Consider the following 26,141-nt stretch of genomic DNA (forward strand, 5'->3'; position numbering starts at 1 on the left):
CGTCCCTCTCTATACCAGGGCCACACTATGTGACACTGGACACACACAGCAGATATAGATCAAGTAATGCAGTACTTACAGCCTTGTCTCTCTCTAGCAGCAGCTTACTGCCTCCAACACCCAGGGAGAGAGAGAGAGCTCTAAGGAGAGGGCTGACTCCTTTTTAAAGAATCAGGTGTTCTCCTGATTACCAGCCCAGGACAGAACACCCTTTGTAAGCCGGAGCTTACCACACAGATTGAAATAGCCTGCAGTCTATATGCCATAAGACAGGATTCTAGGGGAAAAGTACCTGCCGTCTATGACTTTCCCTGCCACTGTCTTACAATATATATATATATATATATATATATATATATATATATATATACACACACACACCTGTCACGGTGCATGTTTAAAAAGTAGGTTTGACTATGTAAAATGTATGCATGAATATCATTAGTCATTTTTCAATTTGAATTTCCTCCACAGATGAGCCTGCCCAAGCAGAGGAGGGTCGCCGTGGGGCCCTCCTTCGACTGTGAGGCCTGATGCGCCAAATGTTGGCGGAAATGGACCGCATCATTGATGCCGAAAATTAATTTTGTTGTTTTGAAACTTGTTTGTGAATAAATATTTATTTAAAGTTCAAAGTTGTCAGTGTTTTTTTCTAACATGCTAAAGTATATGTGTAACTTGTTTAAAATCTTTAAAATAAGCAAAATGTACATAGAGTATATAGATGTATGTTAGGGTCACATGCTGTAAGGGTTAATGTGTGTCATGAATGTAGTAGGAATGTGGGTCAGTATAGATGAGCATTTAATTGATTGCAATTGATAACAATCCCTTTTTCTGGAGGTTGCCTAATTGCCTAAGTGGGTCATGTGATCGCTGTGTGTACTCAGTAAAAAAGTGTGGGATTGAGCGTAAATACTCCGCATCGGGGCGTACGGACAGCTTCCCGTACGTTCTGACGCGGTAAGACCGTGCTTGTGCGGGAAGACCGTGCAAGAATCTGTACGTTTCCACCGCACACGCACGGTTTGTATGTCGTCCGTACACACGCCCTGTTCTTAAAGAGTGAGTCCGTCCGAATGCGGAGGACACGTGGGCGTTTCTACGGACGATGCCCGCACGCCGCCGCAAAGCGTGGCGTGCGGACCGCACCGTAAGAATTCGGGAAAGTACGCACCGATCAGAATAAGGGCCATGGTAATAGGCTCACCTAATATATGTAGTATCCAGTTCAATAGATGCGCCGGTAATTAGGCAGCCAGGGTGGCTTATGATGGAGGAAAGCCGGTGATCTGTTGTAGCTGCGCCGGTTCTGGATTTAACCCGTGATGTTTGAAGTGGGTATTGCACGGTGTCCGTGCTGGCGGGTAAGGTAAGCCGACAGCACTTCCGATGCGGGGAGTAGTGTAGACGGGTAGTGCACGGTGTCCGTGCTGAGCGGCTTTGTGAGCCGACAGCGCTTCCAGTGCAGTAGACAACGTAAGTGAACAATGCGTGGTGACCGTGCTGAGGGGCTTGATGAGCCGGAAGCACTCCCAAGACAGGTCACGGTGAATAGCGTGTAGCGTGGTCCAACTAGATCAAACAAACATGATACCTCACACTGAGCCTTTCTGACGTCAACGCCAACCGCACTATCAACACCAACCCGAAGAGTGACAATTGCAGCGAGCCCCGCGAGGGGAAGCGGTAAGCGTTCTCCGACCAGTTGATTTTAGATAGTGTGGCGAGCGCAGGGAGCCACCAAGCCGACGCGTGGCGAGTGCAGCGCGCCCCGCGAGGGGACGCCTAATACGAGGGGACGGCTAATACGAGCCCGAAGCCTGGCGAGCGCAGCGAGCCCCGCGAGGGGACACGGACTACTTTACATTGCAGCATGCGATGGGATGCGATTTTTAATTGTACAAGCACACAGATGGGTGTTTACAATGTGATTCCATCATTTAGTGTCACCCCCAGTGTCAATGCCACCCGCACTATCAACGCCAACCCGAAGAGTGACAATTGCAGCGAGCCCCGTGCGGGGCGGCAGTACACGTCCTCCGACCTTTTCATACCCCCACTATCCACGTCGGCGTGGTGTTGATTTTAGATAGTGTGGCGAATGCAGGGAGCCACCAAGCCAGCCGCGTGGCGAGCACAGCGCGCCCCGCGAGTGGACGGCTAATACGAGCCCGAAGCCTGGCGAGCGCAGCATGCCCCGCGAGGGGACATGCGCAGGGAGCCACCAATCCCGACGCGTGGCGTGCGCAGCGTGCCCCGCGAGGTGATGGCTAATACGAGCCCGAAGCCTGGCGAGGGGACACAGACTACTTTACATTGCGGCATGCGATGCAATGCGATTTTTAATTGTACAAGCACTCAGATGGGTGCTTACAATGTGATTCCATCATTTAGTGTCACCCCCATTGTCAACGCCACCCGGACTATCAATGCCAACCCGAAGAGTGACAATTGCAGCGAGACCCGCGAGGGGCGGCGGTACACGTCCTCTGACCTTTTCATACCCCCACTATCCACGTCGGCGTGGAGTTGATTTTAGATAGTGTGGCGAGCGCAGGGAGCCACCAAACCCGACGCGTGGCGAGCGCAGCGCGCCCCGCGAGGGGACGGCTAATACGAGCCCGAAGCCTGGGGAGCGCAGCGAGCCCCACGAGGGGACACAGACTACTTTACATGTATTCCGAGGCCCCTCGCCACGCTTCGGGCTAGTATTACGCGTCCCCACGCTTCAAGCTCGGTGGCATGCTGCGCTCGCCACACTATCTAAAATCAACTCCACACTAACGTAGATAGTGGGGGTATGAACAAGTCAGAGGAGGCGTACTGCCGCCGAGCCCGACGCGTGGCGAGCGCAGCGAGATGGCGTGGATACTGGAGGTTACATCTCATTGTAAGCACCCATCACATGTCATGGCATGGGTGCTTGTACAATGAAATATCGCATTGCATGCCATTTGCTGGCATGCGATCCTATGCGATATTTCATTGTACAAGCACTCCTGTGCATTTAACATGGAGATCACATCGCACATCACTAATAACGGTACACAATGCCATGCAATGGGCGCCGTACTAGGAAACATGTACCGTGTAACCTTCGTAGTGCGCTAGGGTTACCACCTTTTTGTTGAGAGATTCCCGGACATTGGCCCGCCCCTTGACACACCCACTGACCCCTCCCAGCCCCACCCCCAGACCCGCCCCCAGACCCGCCTTATGTTGATTTTTTTTAAACCTTTGCTTCCATTTCATTCTTGATTTTGCATACCATAATTCCAGTTACATGTTATATCACATACATTAATGGCCATTACAAGTTATGCCACACATCGTGATGCTAATTCCGTGTTATGCCATATACCGCAATGGCCATTACACATTATGCCAGGACTCAACAGAATTTTTGCACAGGACGGACAACATGGACAGTGCGCGCCGAAGGCGCGCGTCAAATTTTTGACATAATCCCGACACACCGCAAACCCATTATATAGTATACCACATGCCATAATGGCCATTACAAGTTATGCCACACATCGTGATGCCAATTACGTGTTATGCCATGTACTGCAATGGCCATTACACATTATGCCAGGACTCAACAATTTTTTTGCAAAGGATGGACAACATGGACAGTGCGCGCCGAAGGCGCGCAGCAAAATTTTTGACATAATGCCGACACACCGCACACCCATTATATAGTATGCCACATGCCATAATGGCCATTACAAGTTATGCCACACATCGTGATGCCAATCACGATGTATTATTCCATGTACTGCAATGGCCATTACACATTATGCCAGGACTCAACCAAATTTTTGCACAGGATGGAAAACATGGACAGTGCGCGCCGAAAAATTTTTGTCATAATGCTGACACACCGCACACCCATTATATAATATACCACATGCCATAATGGCCATTACATTTTATGCCACACACCGTAATGCCCATTGCACGTTTTAATGAACTTTGTAATTCCGATTACTCATAAGCCCACACATGATGCCCATGACATACTATATAACACACCGTAATGCCCATTACATACTATATAACACACCGTAATGCCCATTACATACTATATAACACTGCAATGCCCATTACATACTATATAACACTGCAATGCCCATGACATACTATATAACACCGCAATGCCCATTACATACTATATAACACTGCAATGCCCATTACATACTATATAACACTACGCAATGCCCTTGACATACTATATAGCACCAGTGTAAAAAAGAAAAAATTCAAATGGAACACCGCGGTTCTGCGCAAACTAAAAAAACAATGATATAAATGGCTGCTGGTTGTAAAGTCCAAACCCCTAGCCGCCTTCCCAATGGCGGTGACTTGACACGAAACAGGTAAGTATCACGAGGATACAGGTGGGGGTCGGTCCTCACTATTAGCGCTCACAATAGAAGATTCTACCACACTTCCCTTAGGACTTAGTGGCGAACCTCTTCTCCAAAATAACGACAGCTTAGAATTAGGAACTCTGGACCATTCTCATACTCCAGGTCATCACACACTCCATCCCCATGGATTTCCACATAGGAAGAGAGGAAAACAACGATTGCGCAATACCACTTTAATATGTACACACAAATCCAACAAATCAAGGTTAAAAAAATGCACAGATCCAGTAGTAAGGAGAAGGGGTGGAGTTTACCATTTAAGATGGAGAACCAGGTGAAAGGCTCTCTGAATGGGCTTAAGCGGTGACAGATGTTGAGACCCGGGTGGTCACGGCGTCAGTCCACAGAGAGAACACTCCTCCTCCAAAACTACCAGTCTGTAGGTGCAGCCTGCTCCGACGCGTTTCGGACACCAATGTGTCCTTTTTCAAGGAGTATGGCTGTAGTAACAACAGTGAGCCTATTTATAGGGGAACTGTCTCTGAACAAAAGTCCAATCCACAGCGTCAGTCCGCACACGCGGTACTGACTTCCGGTATCGGCTTCCGACTTCCGGTTTCTGTCACTCGCGGGGATGAGTATGCCCCACTTCCGGAAGCGGACATCTGTTTCCGGCGGCGGCATCCTGTGGATTTATGCCACACTTCCTGCTGCAGCCCGATTTTCGCTATGTGCGGCCGCAAGCTGGATTGGTATACATCTCCATGGCAACTTGTATCACTCGTTTGCACGGAGATCTATCTCGTGATTAGAGACATATGGAGATATTCTGCCGCTTTGTTTTTCTGACAGATGAAACAGATCCATAATAGAAAGCACTACAAATATAAAGTGCATACATTAGAATATATCAAAAGATAAAAGGCATGTTGAATTATAAAAACATGATGAGTAATAAAACATATTAAAAAACAGAAAAAAGAGAGAAGGATAAAAATATTTGATAAAATATGATCTAAAACACCTCTTATAAAAACCACTTTACTTCAAAATCGGCATTAAGACCGTGGGGTTTAAGAGTGTTGAATTTATAAATCTGTCTCATCTCCTCTCTCGCCAGGCAGGTCCCTATATTTTTGTTTCTTGGGCCAGTCCGGGCGATCTTGATTCCAAAGAATCTGACAATACCAGCTGTAGAGGAGTTATGCACCAGTTTGAAATGTTGGGAGAGAGAATGGGATTCCAACCCTTTCCTAATGTTATTAAGATGCTCACACAGGCGAACTTTAAAAGGGCGTGAAGTTCGCCCGATATAAAATTTATGACAGGTACATTCTATCCCATAAACTATATCCCTGGTGTTACAGGTAATAAAATCGCCTATGGTGTGTTTGGTCCCATTTATAGTAATATCTGAAATTTTGCTGGTACCATTACTACCCACCTCTCTACATCCCTTACACATTCCACACCTGTGGAACCCTTTGGTAAGTATTCTGCCTGGGCGTTTGGTGGTTGGGAGGGAGCTACTGACTACCTTATTTTTTATACTAGGTGCCCTTCTATATATAAAATTAGGACGAGGGGGTAGATGTTCACCCAGCACTGGGTCGTGTTTGAGAATGTCCCAGTTTCTTCTAAACGAGCGTTCAATGCTTTTATGTTGTGCACTATAGCCCGTGATAAAGGCCATTTTGAAATCTGTTCTTTGTGTGCCATCCGGTATTTTAGTTGTTAGTAAATCGTTTCTCTCAGCTGATCCGACATCAAGGATAATAGAACTGATTTTTTGTGGGTCATATCCACTTGAAATGAATTTCTTTGCCATGGTGTCAGCTTGTTCATCAAAGACTTCTTTTCGAGAACAATTCCGTCTCACCCGTTTGAGTTGTCCCCCCGGAATTGCATCTAGCCAGATGTGGTGGTGACAGCTGGTCTTGTGAATATATGAGTGGGTGTCTGTGGGTTTTGAAAAGGTTTTAGTTTCCCATTTATTGACCCCTTTCTCAATGGTTATATCTAAAAAATCAACCGACATCTGACTTTTATTAAAGGTCAGTTCTATGTTACGGTCATTTTGATTTAAAAACATGCAAAACTTATCCAGGTCTTCTTCACTCCCCTTCCAGAAAAATAAAATGTCATCTATGTAACGTACCCAGGACACCAGGCTCGCCCCGATGCCTGACCAACTCTCAACATGGGCCTGCTCCCACTTACCCATGAAGATATTGGCGTAGCTAGGGGCGAACCTGGTGCCCATGGCGGTCCCCACCTTCTGGATATAAAAACCGGATTCAAACATAAAATAATTATTTTTAAGAATGAACTCCACTCCTTCCAGTAAAAATTCTTGTAAATCAGGATCTAAAGTGCTAGTTGCCAAGTAGTCTTTCACTGATTGGATACCAAATCGATGATTAATAATGGTATAAAGTGATTTTACATCTGCTGTAATGACCCACATATTTTCTTCGCACGGTATCGTAGTTAAAATGTTTAAAAGATCTTTTGTGTCTTTCAAGTGCGATTTGTTACTTAAAACAAGGGGCTGGAGATAAAAATCTATAAATTCGGAAAGATTGGAGGTAATTGAATTCGTACCGGAGACTATCGGTCTCCCCGGTGGGTGGGTAAGACTCTTATGAATCTTGGGTAAAAGATAGATGACAGGGACAGTGGGGTCCTCATTAAGTAAAAATTTGACCTCAGATTCCTTTAGAGTGCCTTTCTCCTTGTATTTGGTTAATAGTACAGACAGTTCTTTCGATATCCTATCTGTTGGATCTGTCCGTATCTTTTGATATGTGTCCATATCTCCTATTTGGCTCAGGACTTCTTTGATGTACCAGTCCCTATTCAAAATAACAATCCCCCCCCCCCCCTTATCAGCTGGCTTGATCACGATTTCATTATTGTCCTTCAGGGATTTCAATGCATTTCTTTCCTTCATGGTTAAATTGTAGTTGACCCCTTTGATGCTAATTTTTTTGATGTCATCCTGGACCAGGTTGGAAAAGGTCTCTATATAATTGCCCCTAATGTGGGAGGGATAAAAAATCGATTTAGGTTTAAATCTATCGATGGGGATATCAGTCAAAGGTTCTGCTGGTTCTTTCTGTAGAAAGAATTTTTTAATGCACAGTTTGCGGACAAATTTGTGGACATCCACAAAAGTATCAAATTTATTTATATTCGAAGTGGGGGCATATTTAAGGCCTTTATTGAGGACGGAGAGTTCACAGGGGGTTAGAACGTATGAGCTCAAATTGAAGATTTTTATTGGTCCTATTTCTGAGCTTTTAATTTTGGTTTTCTTGGTTTTTTTATGTTTGTGTTTTTTACACTTTTTACTTCTATGTTTGTGTTTGTTGACTCCCGCTCTCTTTCCTCTTTTTGTTGGCCCTTTTGATGTGGCTATCGATTTGTTGTTGATCCTGAGTTTTCCCCTAAAAAATGAACCCTATTTAGGTTCCTTCTCAATGGGAGATACCTGTTGTTTTGAGATATGGGGGAATCCCGATTGGTGTTGGGGAGATCTCTCTCCTCCGGAACACGTCGACTATTTATTCGCGGTGATTCATGTTGATACCTATGTCTTTCCCCGTCTCTAAAACTTTCCCGATGTTCAGGGGCATAAGTTTGATGGGATCTCCTATACGGTCGCTCATCTCTTCTGTATTTCTGTCGCTGCCAACTTGTTGCTGATGATCTCCAATTATCATTCTCAGTTTGATATTCTCGAAGTCTATTATCCCTCCATTGGTTCGATCTCTGTCTGGGTTCCCTTTGGGGGATATGGTGTTGTCTTGGACTAATCTCCCTCTGATGTTGTCTATCTTTATTGATACGTGATCTTTTGGGTTCTCTAGGTGTATTTTGGACAGGGGATTCTTGTTCATCTTCCGTTTCTTTAGACTCTCTTAAGTCTCTAAGGAATTTTCTCACTTTCCTATCAATGAGACTGTTCTCTATTTTACGCAGATTCCCCATGATTTTGGTTTCTGCTTCCTTGTATTCAGGATTATCAGAAAACGGTTGAACAAGTTCCTTAGATTTGTTAATCTCTGCCTCTAATTTTTTTAATTCATTTTTTCGTTCAATGATGATCAGTTCCATTAATTTAAAGGAACAGTCCTCCACAATTTTATCCCAATTATCCCTAAAATTGTCACTCGCGCTTTCAAAAGACGCTGTCTTATTAATTTTAAGGCCTTTGGGAATGATACGGTAGGAGAGGTACCTTTCCAAAGTCACAGTCTCCCACCATATTTTGGTCTCTTTAGTGAGGGTCTGTTCAAGTTTTTTCATGACAGTATCGAGACTCACATCAAGGATATCAATTCTTTCCTCATTCTTAAATATATTTTCTAGTAGAACATTTCTACGATCTCTGTGGGAGAACATGTTTGCAGCAAGAACACACAAATGGACCAGATGAAAAAGGGAATAAATGGCAATAGTGTAAAAAAGAAAAAATTCAAATGGAACACCGCGGTTCTGCGCAAACTAAAAAAACAATGATATAAATGGCTGCTGGTTGTAAAGTCCAAACCCCTAGCCGCCTTCCCAATGGCGGTGACTTGACACGAAACAGGTAAGTATCACGAGGATACAGGTGGGGGTCGGTCCTCACTATTAGCGCTCACAATAGAAGATTCTACCACACTTCCCTTAGGACTTAGTGGCGATCCTCTTCTCCAAAATAACGACAGCTTAGAATTAGGAACTCTGGACCATTCTCATACTCCAGGTCATCACACACTCCATCCCCATGGATTTCCACATAGGAAGAGAGGAAAACAACGATTGCGCAATACCACTTTAATATGTACACACAAATCCAACAAATCAAGGTTAAAAAAATGCACAGATCCAGTAGTAAGGAGAAGGGGTGGAGTTTACCATTTAAGATGGAGAACCAGGTGAAAGGCTCTCTGAATGGGCTTAAGCGGTGACAGATGTTGAGACCCGGGTGGTCACGGCGTCAGTCCACAGAGAGAACACTCCTCCTCCAAAACTACCAGTCTGTAGGTGCAGCCTGCTCCGACGCGTTTCGGACACCAATGTGTCCTTTTTCAAGGAGTATGGCTGTAGTAACAACAGTGAGCCTATTTATAGGGGAACTGTCTCTGAACAAAAGTCCAATCCACAGCGTCAGTCCGCACACGCGGTACTGACTTCCGGTATCGGCTTCCGACTTCCGGTTTCTGTCACTCGCGGGGATGAGTATGCCCCACTTCCGGAAGCGGACATCTGTTTCCGGCGGCGGCATCCTGTGGATTTATGCCACACTTCCTGCTGCAGCCCGATTTTCGCTATGTGCGGCCGCAAGCTGGATTGGTATACATCTCCATGGCAACTTGTATCACTCGTTTGCACGGAGATCTATCTCGTGATTAGAGACATATGGAGATATTCTGCCGCTTTGTTTTTCTGACAGATGAAACAGATCCATAATAGAAAGCACTACAAATATAAAGTGCATACATTAGAATATATCAAAAGATAAAAGGCATGTTGAATTATAAAAACATGATGAGTAATAAAACATATTAAAAAACAGAAAAAAGAGAGAAGGATAAAAATATTTAAAAAAAATATGATACAACCAGCAGCCATTTATATCATTATTTTTTTAGTTTGCGCAGAACCGCGGTGTTCCATTTGAATTTTTTCTTTTTTACACTATTGCCATTTATTCCCTTTTTCATCTGGTCCATTTGTGTGTTCTTGCTGCAAACATGTTCTCCCACAGAGATCGTAGAAATGTTCTACTAGAAAATATATTTAAGAATGAGGAAAGAATTGATATCCTTGATGTGAGTCTCGATACTGTCATGAAAAAACTTGAACAGACCCTCACTAAAGAGACCAAAATATGGTGGGAGACTGTGACTTTGGAAAGGTACCTCTCCTACCGTATCATTCCCAAAGGCCTTAAAATTAATAAGACAGCGTCTTTTGAAAGCGCGAGTGACAATTTTAGGGATAATTGGGATAAAATTGTGGAGGACTGTTCCTTTAAATTAATGGAACTGATCATCATTGAACGAAAAAATGAATTAAAAAAATTAGAGGCAGAGATTAACAAATCTAAGGAACTTGTTCAACTGTTTTCTGATAATCCTGAATACAAGGAAGCAGAAACCAAAATCATGGGGAATCTGCGTAAAATAGAGAACAGTCTCATTGATAGGAAAGTGAGAAAATTCCTTAGAGACTTAAGAGAGTCTAAAGAAACGGAAGATGAACAAGAATCCCCTGTCCAAAATACACCTAGAGAACCCAAAAGATCACGTATCAATAAAGATAGACAACATCGGAGGGAGATTAGTCCAAGACAACACCATATCCCCCAAAGGGAACCCAGACAGAGATCGAACCAATGGAGGGATAATAGACTTCGAGAATATCAAACTGAGAATGATAATTGGAGATCATCAGCAACAAGTTGGCAGCGACAGAAATACAGAAGAGATGAGCGACCGTATAGGAGATCCCATCAAACTTATGCCCCTGAACATCGGGAAAGTTTTAGAGACGGGGAAAGACATAGGTATCAACATGAATCACCGCGAATAAATAGTCGACGTGTTCCGGAGGAGAGAGATCTCCCCAACACCAATCGGGATTCCCCCATATTTCAAAACAACAGGTATCTCCCATTGAGAAGGAACCTAAATAGGGTTCATTTTTTAGGGGAAAACTCAGGATCAACAACAAATCGATAGCCACATCAAAAGGGCCAACAAAAAGAGGAAAGAGAGCGGGAGTCAACAAACACAAACATAGAAGTAAAAAGTGTAAAAAACACAAACATAAAAAAACCAAGAAAACCAAAATTAAAAGCTCAGAAATAGGACCAATAAAAATCTTCAATTTGAGCTCATACGTTCTAACCCCCTGTGAACTCTCCGTCCTCAATAAAGGCCTTAAATATGCCCCCACTTCGAATATAAATAAATTTGATACTTTTGTGGATGTCCACAAATTTGTCCGCAAACTGTGCATTAAAAAATTCTTTCTACAGAAAGAACCAGCAGAACCTTTGACTGATATCCCCATCGATAGATTTAAACCTAAATCGATTTTTTATCCCTCCCACATTAGGGGCAATTATATAGAGACCTTTTCCAACCTGGTCCAGGATGACATCAAAAAAATTAGCATCAAAGGGGTCAACTACAATTTAACCATGAAGGAAAGAAATGCATTGAAATCCCTGAAGGACAATAATGAAATCGTGATCAAGCCAGCTGATAAGGGGGGGGGGGGGATTGTTATTTTGAATAGGGACTGGTACATCAAAGAAGTCCTGAGCCAAATAGGAGATATGGACACATATCAAAAGATACGGACAGATCCAACAGATAGGATATCGAAAGAACTGTCTGTACTATTAACCAAATACAAGGAGAAAGGCACTCTAAAGGAATCTGAGGTCAAATTTTTACTTAATGAGGACCCCACTGTCCCTGTCATCTATCTTTTACCCAAGATTCATAAGAGTCTTACCCACCCACCGGGGAGACCGATAGTCTCCGGTACGAATTCAATTACCTCCAATCTTTCCGAATTTATAGATTTTTATCTCCAGCCCCTTGTTTTAAGTAACAAATCGCACTTGAAAGACACAAAAGATCTTTTAAACATTTTAACTACGATACCGTGCGAAGAAAATATGTGGGTCATTACAGCAGATGTAAAATCACTTTATACCATTATTAATCATCGATTTGGTATCCAATCAGTGAAAGACTACTTGGCAACTAGCACTTTAGATCCTGATTTACAAGAATTTTTACTGGAAGGAGTGGAGTTCATTCTTAAAAATAATTATTTTATGTTTGAATCCGGTTTTTATATCCAGAAGGTGGGGACCGCCATGGGCACCAGGTTCGCCCCTAGCTACGCCAATATCTTCATGGGTAAGTGGGAGCAGGCCCATGTTGAGAGTTGGTCAGGCGTCGGGGCGAGCCTGGTGTCCTGGGTACGTTACATAGATGACATTTTATTTTTCTGGAAGGGGAGTGAAGAAGACCTGGATAAGTTTTGCATGTTTTTAAATCAAAATGACCGTAACATAGAACTGACCTTTAATAAAAGTCAGATGTCGGTTGATTTTTTAGATATAACCATTGAGAAAGGGGTCAATAAATGGGAAACTAAAACCTTTTCAAAACCCACAGACACCCACACATATATTCACAAGACCAGCTGTCACCACCACAACTGGCTAGATGCAATTCCGGGGGGACAACTCAAACGGGTGAGACGGAATTGTTCTCGAAAAGAAGTCTTTGATGAACAAGCTGACACCATGGCAAAGAAATTCATTTCAAGTGGATATGACCCACAAAAAATCAGTTCTATTATCCTTGATGTCGGATCAGCTGAGAGAAACGATTTACTAACAACTAAAATACCGGATGGCACACAAAGAACAGATTTCAAAATGGCCTTTATCACGGGCTATAGTGCACAACATAAAAGCATTGAACGCTCGTTTAGAAGAAACTGGGACATTCTCAAACACGACCCAGTGCTGGGTGAACATCTACCCCCTCGTCCTAATTTTATATATAGAAGGGCACCTAGTATAAAAAGTAAGGTAGTCAGTAGCTCCCTCCCAACCACCAAACGCCCAGGCAGAATACTTACCAAAGGGTTCCACAGGTGTGGAATGTGTAAGGGATGTAGAGAGGTGGGTAGTAATGGTACCAGCAAAATTTCAGATATTACTATAAATGGGACCAAACACACCATAGGCGATTTTATTACCTGTAACACCAGGGATATAGTTTATGGGATAGAATGTACCTGTCATAAATTTTATATCGGGCGAACTTCACGCCCTTTTAAAGTTCGCCTGTGTGAGCATCTTAATAACATTAGGAAAGGGTTGGAATCCCATTCTCTCTCCCAACATTTCAAACTGGTGCATAACTCCTCTACAGCTGGTATTGTCAGATTCTTTGGAATCAAGATCGCCCGGACTGGCCCAAGAAACAAAAATATAGGGACCTGCCTGGCGAGAGAGGAGATGAGACAGATTTATAAATTCAACACTCTTAAACCCCACGGTCTTAATGCCGATTTTGAAGTAAAGTGGTTTTTATAAGAGGTGTTTTAGATCATATTTTATCAAATATTTTTATCCTTCTCTCTTTTTTCTGTTTTTTAATATGTTTTATTACTCATCATGTTTTTATAATTCAACATGCCTTTTATCTTTTGATATATTCTAATGTATGCACTTTATATTTGTAGTGCTTTCTATTATGGATCTGTTTCATCTGTCAGAAAAACAAAGCGGCAGAATATCTCCATATGTCTCTAATCACGAGATAGATCTCCGTGCAAACGAGTGATACAAGTTGCCATGGAGATGTATACCAATCCAGCTTGCGGCCGCACATAGCGAAAATCGGGCTGCAGCAGGAAGTGTGGCATAAATCCACAGGATGCCGCCGCCGGAAACAGATGTCCGCTTCCGGAAGTGGGGCATACTCATCCCCGCGAGTGACAGAAACCGGAAGTCGGAAGCCGATACCGGAAGTCAGTACCGCGTGTGCGGACTGACGCTGTGGATTGGACTTTTGTTCAGAGACAGTTCCCCTATAAATAGGCTCACTGTTGTTACTACAGCCATACTCCTTGAAAAAGGACACATTGGTGTCCGAAACGCGTCGGAGCAGGCTGCACCTATAGACTGGTAGTTTTGGAGGAGGAGTGTTCTCTCTGTGGACTGACGCCGTGACCACCCGGGTCTCAACATCTGTCACCGCTTAAGCCCATTCAGAGAGCCTTTCACCTGGTTCTCCATCTTAAATGGTAAACTCCACCCCTTCTCCTTACTACTGGATCTGTGCATTTTTTTAACCTTGATTTGTTGGATTTGTGTGTACATTTTAAAGTGGTATTGCGCAATCGTTGTTTTCCTCTCTTCCTATGTGGAAATCCATGGGGATGGAGTGTGTGATGACCTGGAGTATGAGAATGGTCCAGAGTTCCTAATTCTAAGCTGTCGTTATTTTGGAGAAGAGGATCGCCACTAAGTCCTAAGGGAAGTGTGGTAGAATCTTCTATTGTGAGCGCTAATAGTGAGGACCGACCCCCACCTGTATCCTCGTGATACTTACCTGTTTCATACTATATAGCACCGCAATGCCCATGTCATACTATATAACACCGCAATGCCCATGTCATACTATATAACACTAAGCAATGCCCATGTCATACTATATAACACTAAGCAATGCCCATGACATACTGTATAACACACCATACACATTTGACACATAAGTGCCACTTACCTATATGCTCAATGCCAGGGGCTTCATGCCGATGCCAAGGTGGACTGAATTTGCTCGTTGCCGAGGGGGATAGATCTGTGCCTCTGTGCTCGTTGCCGAGGGGGATAGATCTGTGCCTCTGCTCGTTGCCGAGGGGGATAGATCTGTGCCAGTGTGCTCGTTGCCGAGGGGGATTGATCTGTGCCAGTGTGCTCGTTGCCGAGGGGGATTGATCTGTGCCTCTGTGCTCGTTGCCGAGGGGGATTGATCTGTGCCTCTGTGCTCGTTGCCGAGGGGGATAGATCTGTGCCTCTGTGCTCGTTGCCGAGGGGGATTGATCTGTGCCAGTGTGCTCGTTGCCGAGGGGGATTGATCTGTGCCAGTGTGCTCGTTGCCGAGGGGGATTGATCTGTGCCAGTGTGCTCGTTGCCGAGGGGGATTGATCTGTGCCTCTGTGCTCGTTGCCGAGGGGGATTGATCTGTGCCAGTGTGCTCGTTGCCGAGGGGGATTGATCTGTGCCAGTGTGCTCGTTGCCGAGGGGGATTGATCTGTGCCAGTGTGCTCGTTGCCAAGAGGGATAGAAACCCCCTCCCCCGCCTGCGGGAGGCAGACAGGCTTGTCAGTGTGCCTGTGCCTGCCTGCCCGTCCCCTCACGTCTCCCCCGCTGTGTTCGCGGGAGAGACGTGCTGCTGTGCTGTATGATTTTAACATTTCTAACTCCCGCTGCTGGACCGCTAGCCAATGGCCGTTCGCGGTCCAGCAGCCAATCAACTGGTGGCTGCTGGACCGCGAGCGGCCATTGGCTAGCGGTCCAGCAGCATATGCAGCACCGCAGCAGCACGTCTCTCCCGCATACACAGCGGGGGAGACGTGAGGGGACGGGAGCAGGGCAGCGGGGGAGCGGGGAGACGAGGGGGCGGCGGCGGCGGCGGGCGGACTCCGGACGCCGGTCTTAATTACCGGACTGTCCGGAGTAATCCCGGACGGGTGGTAACCCTATAGTGCGCCCACCATGGCTGCCTCATCTGGTGCACTTGTGGATGGGATGAAAAATACATGGACCTGATTATACATTGATATCACCCATTTTGGGTCATTTCTTTTATGGGTAATCTATTCCACCCAGGGTAATCCTACGCAAAGCGCCTAAAAAGGCTGCAGCACCTGGTACCTTGTCAGGGTGGAGTACACCCTGACAAGGTATCAGTTGCGGCAGCCATTTTAGAAAGTGGGACAGAGCGACAGACAGATAAGAAGGGGATAAAAGAGAAGTTGGCAAAGCAGGACAGAGCAGAAACTGGAGATAGATAGAGCAGCAGACAGAAAATATGAGAGAAAAGCAAGGAGCAGGATTGGGAAGAGCAGTAGGTAGATAAGGGGAGGGTGACAGGGCAAAGCAGAGCAGCAGACAGAGAATGTGGTGGAAGAGCAAGGAGCAGTATGGAGAGGAGCAGCAGGCAGATAAGGGGAGGGGGCAGAGCATGGGCTGGATATAGACAAAGTAGTAGACAGAGAATGTGGGGGAAGAGCAAGGAGCAGTATGGAGAGCAGCACGCAGATAAGCGGAGGGAAGACAAAGCGGATGTCATGATGTTCATTATGTGGTACTAGGTGGCGCTATTGCTCTTGCCCAGCAGTCCTTAAAGCCTCCTGCGTGCTAAAACTTCACCTTAACAGCCATTTTTCACCGTCTGATTAGTTCCAATGGAAGGACCAGACAGACAAGACAAACAAGGAACAAGTGTAAACACCCCAAAGGGGAAAGAGTTACCTTATAGATGCGGTGGGGGCCGTGCCTCCCCAAACTCACGGATCTCAGTCTGGAGTCTTCTTTTGATACAGGAATCACTCGACCACTGGGTTAGGTTGACCTTTTATTTTCAAAGCAGTCACTATGGACGTCAACCTCTTTCAGTTAACAACTTAACAATATTATCACAACAAGTGAACAAAGTGTAATAACATTCAAGTAAACGGACATGTTTTACAGTGCAGTAAACATTCAAGTAAAAGGAAATGTTTTACCATAATGTCAGGCAATACAGAGAAGGAAATGTTTTACCAGCATACTAAACAGTGCAGACAAGGAAATGCTTTACCATAATACTAGGCATTACTCATTACTCCTATAATCGATCAGTGCTTCTGACCTCTATTTACTATAGATTCTTTGCATGCATATAACCTAGGGTTACCGGTAACCATTACCCTAACTAAAGTCCCGGATGCAGGTCCTAATAACCTGACCCGTGCACTGGGATTTCGATGGGGCCCAGGTGGTGATCCTATCTGCAGGGGGGTCGCTGGCCTGGGGGCGTGACCAAACACCCGCTTAGATCCGGAGGGATTAGGTCAGTCTCAGGGGTGGTAAGGAGGCCTATAGGCCCTTATAGTTACTAGTTTCCTTACCGGCGAGGGGGGAATGTGGGTAGTGGTGCTCCAGCAATGTCTCTCTCCTACAATAGTGTGCAGGCTAGGCTCGTGGGGCTGGGTCACCGTTCTCTGGCAAAGCCTAACAGGCTATACAGTCAGTGCTGCAGGGGGCAGGCCTCCCAGCGCGTGTCTCTCTCTCTCCCCTATGCATTGGGGTGACATTATGACTTGCCCCAGGGGCAGACTTACATTTAGGCGGGTCCTGTCTGCGGCTGGCTCGGTTGCTTCAGGGCAGCTGGCCGTAATTACTGCTGGGCTCTGCTGTCTTCCCTCCCGGCTCTTAGCTCGCTCTGCGGGCAATTACTGCTGGGCCCTGTTGTCCCTCCTCTCCACTCTTGTGTCCCTCTCTTGGGCTGCAGGCACATGGGGTTGGGGAAGCTGTGTGGGCAAGGCTGCTGCTGTGTCTGGGGCTGCTCTCAGGGGGGGGGGGGGGTAGCTGTATGGTGCTGCTGCTGCGGCTTTTACCCAGCCCTCTCCCTCTTTCCTCTTACCGGCAGTCGACGGGGCTCAGTGTCACTCTCCTCCCGCTGTCCACGGCTCCCCGCGTCTGTCTGGGGGGTCGGCGGGGGTCACCTGACGGTGCTGCTGCGGCTGGGAACATTCCGGCGCTCTGCGGCAGGGGAGGTCAGCGGGGGTCACAGCTCTGCCGCGCTGTCACTCCCTGCCCGGCTGCGGCAGTACAGACGCGCCGCGTCTCTTCACTCTTCCCCAGGGGTCGGCGGGGGTCACGTCTCCAGTCTCCTCTGGCAGCGGTGGGCACTTCTCCTCGCGCCGCTCGTCGCACGCTGCTCTCTATCCCCTTCCTTCACCTCGGGACCTCCTCTTCCTCCTTGTCCCCTCCAATCAGTGTTCCTCCTGGCCTGTCAGTCAGGCTATCGTAGTGGGGCAGATTAACCCCTTCTCTTCTGGGGCTTACACAAGTATACACTACTGTGTGCGACTGGCACCGGACCACTGCGGAAGATGATGCACACTAGCGTTACTGTCTTGCAGATGTTTGCACAAGTACAGTTTAATGGGCCACAATGGCCGAGACGTAGTGTAATGGACACCGGACAACACTGGCCCTGACAGATCGCTCAGCACACAGCGCTGACACATCGTTCTAGCATACCTCCCAACATGACCCATGCCAGGAGGGACAGATTGCTCTGTTTCTGAACTTCCCTTGTAATGTATGATTGCCATCACCTGTTTAAACAGGATGATTTGTAAGAAAGGTGCTTCAACACAGGTGATGGGAATTATAAAATAAGGGGAAGTCCAGAAACAGAGCATTGTGTCCCTCCTGGAGAGGGTCATGTTGGGAGGTATGTTCTAGCATTGCTCAGACCGCTCAGCAAATCTCTACGTGTGTAGGCCCCTTGATGCTGCTTTCCCACTGCCTACACGGGTAAAGACCCGTTTTTTTTAAACGGGTCTTTAAACGGGTAAGAGCCATAAGACTCTTTCCCACTGCAGCTTTTAAACGGTAAATTACCGTTTAAAAGCTGTTTTTGTCACATTCACACTTACCCGTTTAAAAACCCGTTTAAGCAGTGTAAAGATAGGGGGGGGGGGGGAGAATTTAAAAAAAAAAAACGGCGTGGGGTCCCCCCCACTGCCGTAACCAGCACCAGGCTGAAAGAGCCGGGGCTGGTAATAAAAAATCAGGAAACCCGACAAATAGGGGTTCCCTGATTTTTTACAACCAGCCCCAGGCTCCAGGTCCGGGGCTGGTTCCCAAAATACGGGGGACAAAATGACTAGGGGTCCCCCGTATTTTAAGAACCAGCCCCAGGCACAACCAGCCAGCAGGGTAATGCCACAGCCGGGGGACACTTATGATATAAGTTCCCGCGGCCAAAGCATTAACCCTACCGACCAGTCAGCCTGGCCAGGGGCCCTGGGGGAGTGGGGACCCCCCCAATAAAGGGGTCCCCCCCCTCCAGGACTTACCTGACCAGGCTGAAGCCTGGTGCTGTCCCCGGTGACCCTGGAGCGGTGGTCACCGGGCTGATGGTATTGTGTAAAAAATAGAATAAAAACCATTGTCTTTTACTGGTGAACTATGAGTCCCAGCAAGCCTCCCCCGCAAGCTGGGACTTGGAGAACCACAAGTCCCAGCCTGCGGGGCATTAAAGGGCCCGCTGGGTCTTGTAGTTCCACAGTAAAAGAAAGAGTTAAATAAACACACTGACACACGTGAAAAATAAAAGTTTAATACATACATAACACATACATACTGATACTTACCTATCTTGAGCCCCTAGGTAGCCCTGGTCCTGATGTCCTGGTCCGTGTCGGCGTCTGTATCCAGTCGGCATCCCTGTCGGCGACGGCGTCGGCGGTCCGGAGTCCGAAGAAATCCATTTGGGAAGCTGTGGAAGGAAATCCTACTCACCTGTCCCAGCGCGACGTAGTCCAGGTAAGGTCTTTGCAAAAAAAACAAACCGACACCCGAACCAGACCGGACTGACGGAGACACACGTGTGTTTGTTTACATCGTGCGGCTCCGCCTCCCGAATGCCGCTATTGGCCGCCTTGCGGCCTAGCGGCTCCTGATTGGCCGCTAGGCCGCAAGGCGGCCAATAGCGGCATTCGGGGGCGGAGCCGCACGATGTAAACACACCGTGTGTCTCCGTCAGTCCGGCTGGATTCGGGTGTCGGTTTGTTTTTTTTGCAAAGACCTTACCTGGACTACGTCGCGCTGGGACAGGTGAGTAGGATTTCCTTCCACAGCTTCCCAAATGGATTTCTTCGGACTCCGGACCGCCGACGCCGTCGCCGACAGGGATGCCGACTGGATACAGACGCCGACACGGACCAGGACATCAGGACCAGGGCTACCTAGGGGCTCAAGATAGGTAAGTATCAGTATGTATGTGTTATGTATGTATTAAACTTTTATTTTTCACGTGTGTCAGTGTGTTTATTTAACTCTTTCTTTTACTGTGGAACTACAAGACCCAGCGGGCCCTTTAATGCCCCGCAGGCTGGGACTTGTGGTTCTCCAAGTCCCAGCTTGCGGGGGAGGCTTGCTGGGACTCATAGTTCACCAGTAAAAGACAATGGTTTTTATTCTATTTTTTACACAATACCATCAGCCCGGTGACCACCGCTCCAGGGTCACCGGGGACAGCACCAGGCTTCAGCCTGGTCAGGTAAGTCCTGGAGGGGGGGGACCCCTTTATTGGGGGGGTCCCCACTCCCCCAGGGCCCCTGGCCAGGCTGACTGGTCGGTAGGGTTAATGCTTTGGCCGCGGGAACTTATATCATAAGTGTCCCCCGGCTGTGGCATTACCCTGCTGGCTGGTTGTGCCTGGGGCTGGTTCTTAAAATACGGGGGACCCCTAGTCATTTTGTCCCCCGTATTTTGGGAACCAGCCCCGGACCTGGAGCCTGGGGCTGGTTGTAAAAAATCAGGGAACCCCTATTTGTCGGGTTTCCTGATTTTTTATTACCAGCCCCGGCTCCTTCAGCCTGGTGCTGGTTTCGGCAGTGGGGGGGGACCCCATGCCGGTTTTTTTTTTAACGGGTAAAGGGCTACCCCTTTCCCACTGCCGAAAAAACGGCTATAACACGGTAAAAACACTGCTTTTTACACGGGTAACAAAAACCGGTATTTGTTACCCGTGTAAAGCAACCTGGAGCTTTCCCACTGCAGCTCTAGCCGTTTAAAAAGGCTAAAAAAACGGCATTTACACGTGTAAAGCCTGCAGTGGGAAAGGGGTATGAGTTACAATGTCTGAAATCTGAAGAGGATCGGGATATTTAGCATTTTCTCAATATTCCAGATTTGTTATGCTCAGCTGAAAAACTTTGGCTTTACTAGATGGATGGAATGCTTGCAAAGGCTATTCCCCTTCAGTTTGGCAGCACAATACTATAGTACTTCACTGAAGAATAAGCATAATAGTTAAGGTTGCATACATCCTGACACCTGAACAAACAGTGGCTGATGATTGTGACAGGTGCTGGCACTAGTGAACTGCATGGGATTGTGTGCAAATGCTCTGCAGTCACAGACTGGTGCTTTCATTAGCACTCAGGCATAGAATATGTATGCTTTTGCGAGTGTGTTTTAGAAAGTTTATTTTTGATATATATATTTTTAGCATTCATAACATGGGGAGTTGGTTCCTGTTGTATTGCAAAGGTTTTTGGGCGGAATGTTCTAGCATCCGCTTCCCATTATCACCCCCCTTCGCCGGCCACCGCATTCTTAATAACGGCATATGCTCTAACATATGCGGTTATAAACGCAAGGGACTGGAAATTCCGGGTCTGCGACGGCGGGGGGCATGCCGGGAGGGATCCGCGATGCATCCCTCACAGTAGCGCTGCGGTAAGAAGCCCATAGGCTTCAACAGGTAATCGCCAGCTTTTGCTGGCGATTCCTTCTGCAGCGCTGCCACTGCGGAGGGGCCATAGAGCATACAGAAATGCGGTAAAAACCCTGATAACGGGGTTTTTACTGCATTTCTGCTTTAGAGAATCTCCCGCTATGTTGTTTAAATGATGCCTAGCAGCAAGTATACTTACTGCGCATGAAAGGAATGTTGTGAAACATGGAGGAAAGTGAGACACATATAGCTGGGATGCCGGACGGGGTCCCGACAGTCATTTACCTGACGTCTGGATCCCGACTGTTAAAACACCGACAGACAGGTTCCCAATGGCAGCGAGCCCGCAAGGGGCTTTGTTGCGCTCAGTCCGGCCAGTCGGGATCTCGATATCGGGCTAATGACTGTCGGGATCCCGACTGTCGGAACTCTATACCACACCCTATAGCTGTGCGCATGACACATTATGCTTATGTAGCCAGTCAGACAGTACTTTGAGTTCTGTTTGTGTATAGGCTATTTTTGCACATTTTTGTATTTGTTGTAATTTTTGACCAGTTCAGCATTAGATAGAGTTTCACCAATGTCCCAGTCTGCGAGGGGAGCTCATTAATAAAAAATAGCAGGTCTTCAAGTGTGCGTTGAAGAATAAATAGGGGACCATGAGGAATATGTCAGAGAAGCCCATGCTGGGGTCTTTAATTAGTTGTACTTGACACCCATCAAGCAGGTAGCCATGTAATTAGAATTAGAATTAGAAACTTGGTAATGGGTGGTCCCGTTTCCAAATTTCATAATTTTCAAAGAAATAAATTGCATGTGTCTTATGGGCACATGGAAAAAAGAGGTGTGGCCTCACTGCAAGGGTCTGGAATGGCAAGCAGAGGCTGGGAATGGCGGGTGTAGCAGTGTCCAGCAAGGGCGGCTGTCCGGGAAGGCTGCTTTGATGGAGGCACATGTGACACTAGGTGCATGCCGGAAAAAAAAGGTGTTTTTGCCGTAGTAGCGCCTTTTATGCACATTAGAGGTTATTCATGTTTATTTGTTCCTCCGTGCATTCTCACGGAGGACCGATGTTGCGCATCTACGCATACGCAGGCGCGTTTCTGCACATGTGCAGAGAAAGGGTGCGTGCACCACAGCAAACTTTCTGTTCGCCGGGTGCACGCACCCTACATGGCATGCGGGAGGCTCCGGGCAGCCCCATCACTATAAGGGAACGCCCAGCATTTCATGGACGTTCCCATGAGAACGTTGGGCATTCTCATGGTAATGAGTTAGTGACGCAGGTGCAGGGGGGCGGGCAGCTAACATCACCGGCTGTCAGCTGCCCGCCCATATCCATCCCATCGTACACGCATATGGAAGTGACTTGAAAGTCACTTTTATATGTGTGTTACGTCCACATCTTTCGATGGTCCGCGGCCATCGAAAGATGTGGGAGGTTACCCGCAGCATGCAAATAGATGTTTATGCTGAACATTCATTTGCATCCTGTGCGGGCAAGCCCGCGTTGCGAGGGGGGGGCGTGTGGGCGATCATTTGCAGGGTGGGTTTGGGGGAATCGCAAGGCTGTGAATTCGCAGCCTTGCGATTCAACCAGAATAACCCCCATAATGTGCTCAGTAGAAGCAGTGCCATAACTAGAAATTTTGGTCCCCCCCCCCCCACACACACACACACAGTAAAAGTAGGGACAGTGGCAGCTGAAGGTGCGCGGCAAAAATTTAGTGAGTGGTTTATTGTACAACGCAGCTGCTGCCTGTAAAGATGTGAGGAGCCGTCCGGCCTGGGGAGCAGTGTAACTGAGGATGGGAGGTGAGTCTTCTGTAAGTTTAATGCTGTATTGCTACTGAGAGAGGCAGAAAGTGACCCACGCCTGGCTGTAATTGGAAACAATGGTCTGCTATCTGTGACTGAATGTGCAGGGCTCAGGAAAGGAACAGATACAGTTGGGCCTATGTTCTGTTCTTCTCACTATTTTAAAAGACCCTTACTAATTATTGAATGAAAATCATGTGCAGCTCAGAGTATGTGCCCAGGAATTAATTTTTCTTATTTTTTATTTATTTTTCTCTTTATTTTTTGTAAATGCACATTATTGGCCATATTTTAATATTTTTGTTAGTATTAGTGATGCAAAACTAACTTAAGCTGAGGTACAAACTATGCTATGGAGGGGGCTGTCTATTTTGTGAGTCCTGGGCGGGGGCCCCACAATTTCTAGTGGCAGCTCTGATTCTACCAGAAATGAGAGAGACCAATACCCCTTTCACACCACACAAATAACCCCGGTCCGACCCGGGTTGTTGCCAGGTCAACCCGAAACTCTTTGCGGTGTGAAAGTGCCAAAAGGAAAAACCCCGGTCCAGCAACCTGGCATTCCGACCTGGGTTAAAAGAAGGGTTAAATCTTTTGTGACACTCAAACACACATGCACATGACATGTAACCTAGCCCGCAAGCCTCAGTTAGCATATGAAATGATTTGGTGGGGATTTATTTTCAATTTAACTAAACATTTTCAGTTAACACATTAGAACTAAGCATTTTACAACACACAGTAAAAAACAAGACTTATTTTTTCACTGTCTGGCAGCAAACTGCCTGTGTGAGAAGGGTAACACTCCCAAAACTCTTTTTGTGTAGTCCAAGGTCAATGTCTTCTATCTCACACAGTCTAGTTATTTGATAGCCACGCCTTGTAATCTGACCATTTATGCTGAATAGCTGAAGAACCTCCCAGCAATATGTAAATGTAACCCCACTGTTATTGTGACTGATGACTATTTAATGGATAACAAAACAACTGTGCATCACACCAGGGTGTGTAATTATGGCATCATGAGCATACTGAGCACATTTCAGATTTCACTGGGCCCTGGGACATGATGATCAAAGATATTTGACAGCTAAATCCTCTTCTATAAACCTGGAAACAGCTGCAAGAGGTTCAGTTCAAAACCAGGCCACACTCTAAAAACAGTTTGGAATCCATGCAGTGCCACCTACGTGGAAACCTATTCCGACAAAAGTGCATTAAGAATATGTATTACTTTTATAAGTACTCACATATTGGTTTTATTCCCTCAATTTAGGTTCCCACGTCACCTTCTGCCTCCATGCCATATGTGTCAATCATTCAGAAATGCTTGTTATTATTCTGGACTGACTAATCTCACCATAGATCAGCACCATAACAATAGGTCTGGCATTAATCGACTGTTTGGAAAAAGTATGCAAGGTTGGTACTTTGCCCCACATTATTATCCACACCAACATACTTACTTCGCAACGCCATTAAGGTGAGCGCTTAGTATACATTTTTTCAATTACTGCACTTCCTACAGGGTTCCTGGACAGACCCTATACTTAGCAGCTCCTTACTTACGTCACTGGATTATTATACAGGACCATAATACTTGACGAGTGGAGCACTAGGAGCACTATTGCCAACCCTCTATTTCTCACATGATTTGTGGATGGAAATTTTCAAATACCAGAGATTGCCTCATCCATCATTACCCTGATTCTCTCCAACAACACTGTAGTTTTGTAACAAACATATTTATTACCATTATAGGGGGAATTTACTAAGATGGGGTTCTATTTCATGGACAACCAATCAGAGGCTATCTATTATATTCTAGAAGGTGCTAAATAAATAAGTAGATTCTGATTGGTTGTCCATAGCAACATCCCATGTGAAATAGAACCCCCATCTTAGTAAATTTTCCGCTTTGTCTGTTTTTGCCCAATATTGGAAGAATTTGTCTACTCCGCCTCTTTCTAAAATGATTACTAAATCCAAAGGAGCTATGATATGGATATTAGGGCGGAGTGAAAAAACTGAAATTGAGAAATTCAAAATCGGCTAGTGTGGGAAAGCTGTGACTTGACCTGAATAAGAAACGTGCAAAAGCTTTTTGAGTCAACATCTTCTGTTCTGGCAAGAGGCCTGAAGTTTCACTTTTTTGGTGAAAATGACGAAAACTGTGAAGAAGCTCCGATCTAGTTAAAATTACGTAATGATGTCTTAGAGTGGTTTATACTTTAGCTTAGTAAAAGATAGTACGAGCTTGTGCTAGTGCAAAGTGACTGACTTTGGCGAGAGAAAAAATCCCTGATAAATGACTCATTTTCATAGTTTCAATTGTGAATATGGTGTTTTCTCCGAAACATGTTTTTTTTTTTCTTTTTTTTTTGGGGGGGGGGGGGGGGGGGGAGGATGCTCTGTAATTGATGTGACCAAGAAAAGAATCTTTGTGGAAAAAAAACAGGGTACATCCCTTTTGTTTGCCTTTAATAGAATAGTGCACCTACTGTATGTGTCTTCTAATGTCCAACAAACTCTTGATACCGCTTTCAGACCGCACTCTAGACCCGGGTTATTGCCGTGTTCTTGCGGCCCTAACACGGGTCAAGGTGCGGTCTGAAAAGGCCACCACGGGTCGAGCAACACGGGTGTTCAACCCTGGTATTGACCAGGGTTGAACACGGCTATGACCCGTGTCAAGTGCAGTGTGAACGGGTGCCTGGGTCGAGCAACCCGTGTCCCGTTCACAGTATGGAGGAGGCAGCACTGTCAGCTCCAAGTACTGCCTCCTCCCGAGCCCCCGATGACGCGCCGCCGCCCAGCTCCGCCCCATGTGACGTCACCGACTCAGCAATGTGCCATGTCGGAACTTTCAGACCGCATATGCCGTGTT

Source organism: Crinia signifera, chromosome 2 (genome assembly GCF_055691185.1).
Source record: "Crinia signifera chromosome 2, ASM5569118v1, whole genome shotgun sequence".
Lineage (NCBI taxonomy): Eukaryota > Metazoa > Chordata > Amphibia > Anura > Myobatrachidae > Crinia > Crinia signifera.